Genomic DNA, 9,211 nt, shown 5'->3' with positions numbered 1-9,211 from the left:
ACGTCTGAGCTGTTTCCTGAGTCACACAATGTCCTGGACACCCTAGTGATGGGGGGGGCGGGGTGGAGGAACATTGAGGGGGATGAGGGAGGGGCCTTCTGTCCCTGACAACCCCTGGGGAGGTGGCGAGGAAGAAGGACAGTGTGGCTGGAGTGCAAGTGATAGAAGGGGGAACGGGGCCCCCTGGGAGCAGTCCCAGTCCTTCTGTTGTTGTGGTGGTCTCCCCTTTCTAGAGATGGGAACTGCAAGGTGGCTGCCCTATGCCCTGGGGGTGGGGTGGGGTCAGGACCTGGAAACAGAGGTGTGGGGTGATGAGAGATCTCCTATTCCTCTTGCATGGAGAGGATGCTTGTTTTGCGAGGTCAGTACAGATGCTTCTCAGAGAATCTGCACGCTTCCACCCACTCATCTTGGCAGAAGGAACACGGGGGACTCTGGGTCTACCCTTGGCCCTTGCTGGGCGGTTAGTTTTCTCCTTCTGGGAAATGGGGAAGATGCTGGGCTGGTTTGGGGGGAAATCTAGGCCTTCTTTTGGAGGGGAACGTGTAAGATCATCATCAATGATAAATGAACATTGTCTCCACTCAATTTTGCAGTCTGGATTATCCATAGCAAACACCGCATTTGTGTGGGTTCCCCTCCTCCCATGTCTCCCTCCCTCCACCGCAGAGGTCCCTGGGATGCAAGGAATGCCAGTCATTGGATTCAAAATTGGAGTAAATAAAATCACAAAAGAGAACGCAGGCCCCTGACTCATTCAACCTTCTTGAGTCAACCCAGGACAGCTTTGGGGTCAGCCACACACCCAGTTCCTCTAGTAGCTCGGAGAACTGAGAGTCTAGGGTGGTTGGAGGTGTCATCAGCAGCTGTGCACAGCCCCAGCACTGAGGCACTCACGGCCCAGCCTGGTGCACACTGAGTACCTTTCCACGCCAATAAGTATACTTTGCCAGCACAATTGTTTTTAATTACTAACTTTTTATTTTGAAATAATTTTAAACTCACAGAAAAGAGGCAAGAATACTAAAAATTATTCCAGGATATTCTTCACTCAGATTCACCAATTGATATCATTTGACCACATTTGCTTTATCATTATTTTTCTAAATACACATTAGTATTTTTTTCTGAACCGTTTGAGAGTAAGTTGCACACAATATATCCCTTTCCTCATAAATACATCGGTGTGAATTTCTTAAGAACAGGAACCTTCTTTTTTTTTTTTTTTTAGAGATTTTATTTTTATTTTTTCTAAAGAAGGTTAATTAATTAATTAATTAATTAATTAATTATTTTCGCCTGCGTTGGGTCTTCGTTGCTGCACGCGAGCTTCCTCTAGTTGCGGCGAGCGGGTCTTTCTCTTCCTTGCGGTGCACGGGGCTTCTCATTGCGGTGGCTTCTCTTGTTGCGGAGCACGAGCTCTAGGCGCGCGGGCTTCAGTAGCTGTGACTCACGGGCTCTAGAGCGCAGGCTCAGTAGTTGTGGTGCACGGGCTCTAGAGTGCAGGCCCAGTGGTTGTGACTCACGGGCTCTAGGGCGCAGGCTCAGTAGTTGTGGCGCACGGGCTTAGTTGCTCCGCGGCAAGTGGGATCTTCCTGGACCAGGGCTCGAACTCGTGTCCCCTGCGTTGCCAGGTGAATTCTTAACCACTGCAGCAGGAAGTCCCAAGAATCTTCTTCTACATAACCACAGTACAGCTATCAAAATCAGGAAACTTAGAGTGATACAATACTATTAGCTAATCTACAGTCCATGTTCAAAATTTGCCAATTGCCTTATAATGTCCTTTATAAAGCTTTTTTTTCTTGGTCCAGAATCTAATCTAGGATTATGCATTGCATTTATTTGTCATGTCTTTTCAGTCTCCTTTATTTTAATAAGATAAAATGATACAGTTTCTTAGATTTTGTCTTTCATTATATTGATACTTTTGAAGGATACAGTTCAGTTACTTTGCAGACTGTTCCTAAATTTAGGTATGTCTGATATTTCTTCAGTTTATGCATTTCTGACCAGGAATACCACAGAAGTGATGTTGTGTCCTCAGTGCATCACACCAGTAGACACGTGAGCCAACATCATCATTATTTTTTTTTTTAAATTAATTAATTATTTTATTTTTGGCTGCATTGGGCCTTCGTTGCTATGTACGGGCTAAGCGGGGGTTACTCTTTGTTGCGGTGCGTGGGCTTCTCATTGTGGTGGCTTCTCTTGTTGCGGAGCACAGGCTCTAGGCGTGCGGGCTTCAGTGGTTGTGGCTCGTGGGCTCTAGAGCACAGGCTCAGTAATTGTGGCCCACGGGCTTAGTTGCTCCGCGGCATGTGGGATCTTCCCAGAGCAGGGCTCGAACCTGTGTCCCCTGCAGTGGCAGGCAGACTCTTAACCACTGCACCACCAGGGAAGTCGGAGCTAACTTCATTCTTAATGGTTGCCTAGTATTCCACTGTTTGGTGAACTCTAGATCACTGAAACCAGTTTCCTATCGTAGGGCGGCACTTAGGTGGCTCTCAGTCTTTAAAAATATGAGAAACTATGCAGCAATAAATATTCTTGAAGTTACATACTTGAGTGGTTGTCTAGTTATTTCCTTAGGCTTAATTCCTAGAAGAGAATACTGAGTCAAAGGATAGACTTAAAAATTTTTTTTGGCTTTGAGAAGAATTAGGACATATATCTACTTGTAAGTCTCCTCCATTTTTCAATACAACATATTTTAAACATTCACTGTAGTTAAATACACAGTGTCTAGCACTAGTTACATCTTTCTAAAACTACAGTCATTCGTGACCACCCACACCATACCTGCACACCACAAGTACTATAATTTGTATTATATATTTTAACAGTCTACTCCCTTTTTTTTTTTTTTGGCTTCACTGCGCGGCTTGTGGGATCTTAATTCCCTGACCAGGGATCGAACCTGGGCCCTCAGCAGTGAAAGCACCGAGTCCTAACAACTGGACCACCAGGGAATTCCGCCCATTTTTAAACTTAGATTTTAAAGGGAGTCTTCTGTCTGATTGTAAATAGAGAGTAGGCATCAAAAAACTTCAGTGGAAGCAAAACAATGTTAGTAAATTCCAGACTGATTCTCTTCCCTACAGAAGGAGGCTCCAAGTGAGGATAGACTTATTTTTAAAGATTTTGGTACCTAAGTGTCATTCTCCAGAAAGCGGTGCAGGACTTTATATTCTTGGTAGTAGTGTCTGCACATGCCCTTACTCTCAGCAACCCTGAGAATCAGGGTTGCCATCTTCCTGACCTCACACTTTTTGTGGAAAAGTAGGCTGGGGCACTAGGCTGGGACTTGAGAGAAAGAAGAGGAAATGGTAATGGAGACAGAGAAGGAGTGGTTAGGTAGCAGGGGAATCCAGAGAGTGGTGGGCAGAAACTAAGTTTAAGGACAATGTCAGGAAGGTGCAGAGCCCACTTCGTGCCTTATCTCTGCCTAAGAGCTTGGGTCAGACAATGATTTCTTACATATGACACCAAATGCACAAGCAACAAAATAAATTGGACCTCATCAAAATTAAAAACATTTGCTCTCCAAATGGCACCTCAAGAAGGTGAAAAGACAAGCAACAGAATAAGAGCAAATATTTGAAAATCACATATCAGATAAAGGACTTGTACCCAGAATATATAAAGAACTCTTATAACTTGGGACTTCCCTGGTGGCGCAGTGGTTAGGAGTCTGCCTGCCAGTGCAGGGGACACGGGTTCGAGCCCTGGTCCGGGAAGATCCCACATACCGTGGAGCAACTAAGCCTGTGCACCACAACTACTGAGCCTGTGCTCTCCAGCCCGTGAACCACAACTACTGAGACCGTGTGCCACAACTACTGAAGCCTGCACACCTAGAGCCCATGCTCTGCAACAAGAGAAACCACAGCAATGAGAGGCCCGCGCACCTCAACGAAGAGTAGGCCCGGCTCTCCGCAACTATAGAAAGCCAGCATGCAGCAACGAAGACCCAATGCAGCCAAAAATAGATAAATAAAAATTAAATTAAAAAAAGAACTCATAACTCAATAATGACAATTTAAAAATGGGTTACAGTCCCATAAATCTCTGAACCTCTGCTCATTTTTTAGTCTATTTTTTCTCAGTTGCCAAGATTGAGTAATTTCTGTTCATCTACCTTTAAGTTCACTGAATCTTTCCTCTGTCTTCTCCACTTTCCTGTTAAGCCAATCCATTGAGTTTTAAATTTTGATTATTGTATTTTTAAGTTCTAAAGTTTCTGTTTGGTTCTTCTTTATAACTTCTATTTCTTTGCTAAGACTATTAATTTTTTCATCTGTCTCAAGAAAGTTTGTCCTAGGGACTTCCCTGGTGGTCCAGTGGCTAAGACTCCACGCTCCCAATGCAGGGGGCCCAGGTTTGATCTCTGGTCAGGGAACTAGATCCTACATGCTGCAACTAAGAGTTTGCATGCCTCAACTAAAGATCTTGCATGCTGCAACTAAAAAGATTCCACATGCCAAAACTAAAGATCCCGCATGCCACAATGAAGATCCTGCATGCCGCAGCTAAGACCTGATGTAGCCAAGTAAAATATATAAATAAGTAAATAAATATTTTTTAAAAAAAGAGAGAGGTTGTCCTTGCTTGTTGCAGCATTTTTAATACTTACTTTAAAATACTTGTCTGTTGTAAATATGTGTCGTATATTCCAACATTTATGTCATCTTGAGTGTTGGTGTCTGTTGAGTGTCTTTTCTTATTCAATATGAGATTTTCCTGGTTCTTGGTATAAGTGCTTTTCTATTGTATCCTAGACATTTTGGGTATTACGTGATGAGACTCTGGATTTTATCTAAATCTATTTTAACAGATATCCTCTGATGCTGTGCCAGTGGGGGAAGAGGGTGCTGCCTCATTGTTGTCAGGTGGAGGTAGAAGCCCAGTTTCCTCACTTGGCTTCTGTTGACATCTTGTTAGTGCTGGATAGGGTTGGGAGTTCAGGCTCCCTGCTAGGCCTCTTCTAACACACATTGGCTGCGAGAGTGTGAAACACATTATTACTGCTTCCCTTTGGTTTCCAGTGACATTGTGATGGAGAGCTGAAAGTCCCAGGTAAAAGTCCCAGCTCACGAACAGGGAATAAACCTACCTAAGGGGGTAAAAGACCTGTACACAGAAAACTATAAGACACTGATGACAAGAAATTGAAGAAGACACAAATAAATGGAAAGATATACTGTTCTCATGGATTGGAAGAATTAATGTTGTTAAAATGACCATACTCCCAAGGCAATCTACAGATTGCAACCTCTATCAAAATACCAATGGCATTTTTCACAGAACTAGAAAAAATAATTCTAAAAGTTGTAGAGAGACACAAAAGATCCTGAATATTCAAAACAATCTCAAGAAGGAAGAACAAGCTGGAGGTATCATAATCCTTGGTTTCAGACTATACGACAAAGCTACAGTAATCAAAACATAGTGGTGCTGGCACAAAAACAGACACATAGATCAATGGAACAGCATAGAGACACCAGAAATAAACCTATGCTTATGTGATCAATTAACCTATGACAAAGGAGGCAAGAACATACAATGGGGAAAAGGCAGTTTCTTCAATGAACTGGGAATAAGATGACACAGGAGTTACTGTTAATGCTGTGATCTGGACATTGTGATTATGTCAGAAAATTTACTATTTTTTAGAATAGTATACTGAAGTTTGTGGGGGTAAAATGACAAAATGACCAGGATTTGCTTTAAAATACTTCAGGGAAAAAAGAGGGATGGATAAAGCAAAAGTGACAAAGTTGAAAATTCTAGAATCTGGGTATGAAGAGTTGATTATATTGTTTTTATCTATTTTTATGTTAGAAAATTTTTCATAATTATAAAAGGGAACCAGATTAGAAAGAACCCAGATACTGAAAAGATAGTTTTCAAACTAGCAGCATTGGCATCACCTGGGAGCAGGAATATCAGACTTAACAAATAATACAGCATGCTCAGTAAAATTTGAATTTCAGATAAACAATAAATAATTTTTAGTATGAGTATGTATGTTCTATGCAATATTTTACTTACACTAAAAAATTGTGAAAATAGCTTGGCAGGTTTTTTTGTTTTTTTTAAAAATAAAACTAAACAAGTAATTATGACTGAGAAATTGCACTCCTGGGCATTTATTCCAGAGAAATGGAGACTTACTTACACTCACACAAAAACCTGTACAAGAATGTTTATAGCAGGACTTCCCTGGTGGTCCAATGGTAAAGAATCCGCCTTCCAATGCAGGGGATGTGGGTTTGATCCCTGGTCGGGGAACTAGTTTCCCACATGCTGCCGGGCAGCTAAGTCCGCGTGCCAGAACTATTGAGCTTGTGCGCCCCAACTAGAGAGCCCACGGGCCGCAAACTACAGATTCCACGTGCTCTGGAGCCCGCGCACCACAACTAGAGAAGAGAAAACCCACTCGCCACAGCTAGAGAGAAGCCTGCACACCACAAGGAAGAGCCTGCGTGGTGCAACAAATGATCCCGCATGCCTCAACGAAGACCCTGCATGTTGCAACAAAGACCCAATGCAGTAAAAAATAAATAAGTTTTTTTAAAAAAGAAATACATTATTAAAAAAAAATCCAGTAGGAGGGAGAAGTGGGTGAGAGTAAATATGGTTGAAGCTGGGAGATGGGTAAGTGACTATTTATTATACTGTCATCTTTATACTATTCTTTCTACTTTTTACATGTTTAAAACATTTTATAATAAAGGTAAAATAAAGCAATCCAGTACAATGATATAAATCTGATTTAAAAACTTCAAAAGGCTCTCCATCTCTCTGAGGACAAAAACTTCAGGCCATGAGGTGTAGAAAGCCCCCATCTTTGTGCCCGGGGCACACCCAGACCAGTTAAGTCTGAAACTCTGTGGGTGGAAGCTTCAGCAGTGGTCCCCAAAGTGTGGTCCTCAGCCCAGCAGTACCAGCATCACCTTGAAACTTGTTAGAAATGCACATTCTTGGGCTCTGCCCCAGACCTGCTGAATCAGAACCTCTGGGGTTGGAGTCCAGCAACCCGTTTTTTCAAAAACTCTCCAGGTGATTTGGTTGCTGATGCAGAGCTGGAGGGTCCAAGAGTCAAGCCTGAGGAAGCTGACGGAGGTGGTCTTGAAGGACAAGCTGGTGAAGGAAGCGCAGGTCTGGGGTCCACAGATCCCGGGAGAGAGACTAAGGTCATGGCCCTGGGCCCTCTGCTCCCACCATTGTCAGTGTGGTTGGTGGGGCTGGTGGGGCTGACTGGCTTGCGCTCTCTTCAGAGAAGGAGGCTGGGTGTGCACAGAACTGTGGTGGGTTGGGGATCCCCACGGCCAAACATGCTGGGAAAAAGAAAAGCACGTTCTCCCCCGTGAAGGTTTGTAGGGTGCTAATGAGACACCTCAGGGTCACGGCTCTCGCACCAGGTCCTAGAGCAATGAGCTAAAGGCCAGGGTTTGAACCTGAGTCTCCTGATTCCATGCCCAGGGCTGCTCCTCTCTGCATTCTTGTGCTTGTCTACTGGATCCCATTATTAGTACCCTCTACATCCTGTGTTCTGGTTTCAAGGGGAGTGGGATGGGGGTTCATATGTCTGGGGACCTTAGATTTTTTAAAAACAATTCTAGGTTCACTCCACCCATCTTTTAATTTTACTTCTTTAATTTATTTTTTTTTATAAGTCTTTCCCACAGACAGATGTTTCCTTGCTGGTCTCCCCTTGGCTCTGCCCCCCACCTCTTTTTTCCATTTCTCCGTTTTTGAAGACTAAGTCTCTACTATGGAGACCGCCTCTCTCTGGGGCGTTGAGCCCTCCACAGAGGAGGTGGGAGTAGTGGAGAGACCCCTTCTCCCCAAAGGAGTGCTCTAGGCTGGACGTGGGCAGAGGTTTTCTGAATTTTGCTTCTCTGGGTGCAGGAGCTCCTTGGATGCATTTGAAGCCCGAGGACCCTCCCCTTCTGTGACTTGGAAGACTGGGGAGACCCCTAGGAAGGTTCTAGAAGACTTCCCGCCCTCATTCCCATCCTATCCTTTGGTGAATGTGACCTGGCACCCAGTCCCTGGGGGAAAGGCCTCTTTGATGTGTGGACGCTGGACTTCCATCCACCTAGGACGTCCAAGTCTTGGTTGTGGGAAGGGAGGAGCAGGCTGACCCCTTCCTGCCAGGAGGTGGAAGTGTGGCTCTTCAGGAGCAATGGTGGAGCCTGGCCTCTGGGAGAGGAGCTGCATACATGTGCTGGGTGCAGCTCCAGGGTGAGACGGGACCCTCACCCTGCAGTAAGGAAAGCAAATGGGAAAGACCAAGGCCAGGGAAGGCCAGGTCGCCTTGGGGCGAGGCAGCCTGCTCTCCTGCATTTTTAGCCAAGGAGAAGGTATCACTTCCGAGGAGGGAAGGGATAGAGTGGGAAATGGTGACCAGGGGCAGTGGACAACTTGAACCTCTGGATGTGAACTAGAATTTTCTAGTACCCCTTTGGGTCTCCTACCTGACACCTGGTAGCAGGGGGCTGAGGCACTGGGCATCCCTGAGCAGGCAGGTGGGGCAGGGAAGTCCTCAGGCGACAGAGGGACACCTGCAGAGAGAAATGGGGAAGAGCCTGGGAGTTCACTGGGGTCAGCTATTTGGGGAAACGAGTATGTCCATATCTTTGTGGGGGGAGGGTTGTCTTCTGGCAGAAGCAATAGGTGGGTCACCTGGGAAGGTGCTTGTGGTAGAGAGATCAGGGTGGGAATTCTCATGTTAACCCCTCCCCCAGGCCCCTTTGTCCTTTGTTGTGTTACTCTCCATCTGCACCCCGCCCCCCAATCCTTTCTCACTTTTCCCTGCCCTGCTTTGTAACCTGGGGGACTGACCTCCTTGGATTGATCACTGGGAGGGGCGTGGGGGGGGGGACTTGCCGGCGGCGTCTCATTGGGTTTGGCTAGTGGGCGGCACTAGGGGGAGACCTGCTGTGGAAGGAGAGAGGATGGGATGCTTCTCTCACATTCCTTCCCTGTCGGTGTCGGGGTCCTCCCCTTGTCCCCTCAGGTCTGGTGTGTGTGTGTGTGTGTGTGTGTGTGTGTGTGTGTGTGTGTGGTGTGTGTGTGTGTGGTGTGTGTGTGTGGTGTGTGTGGTGTGTGTGTGTGGGGGGGTGTGCGTGTGTTTGTGTGTGTGGTGTGTGTGTGTGTGTGGTGTGTGTGTGTGTGTGTGGGGTGTGTGTGTGTGGGGTGG

This window comes from Physeter macrocephalus, chromosome 18 (genome assembly GCF_002837175.3).
Source record: "Physeter macrocephalus isolate SW-GA chromosome 18, ASM283717v5, whole genome shotgun sequence".
Taxonomy (NCBI): Eukaryota; Metazoa; Chordata; class Mammalia; order Artiodactyla; family Physeteridae; genus Physeter; species Physeter macrocephalus.
The sequence above is the reverse complement of the archived record's forward strand: the minus strand, read 5'-3'. Positions refer to the sequence as shown.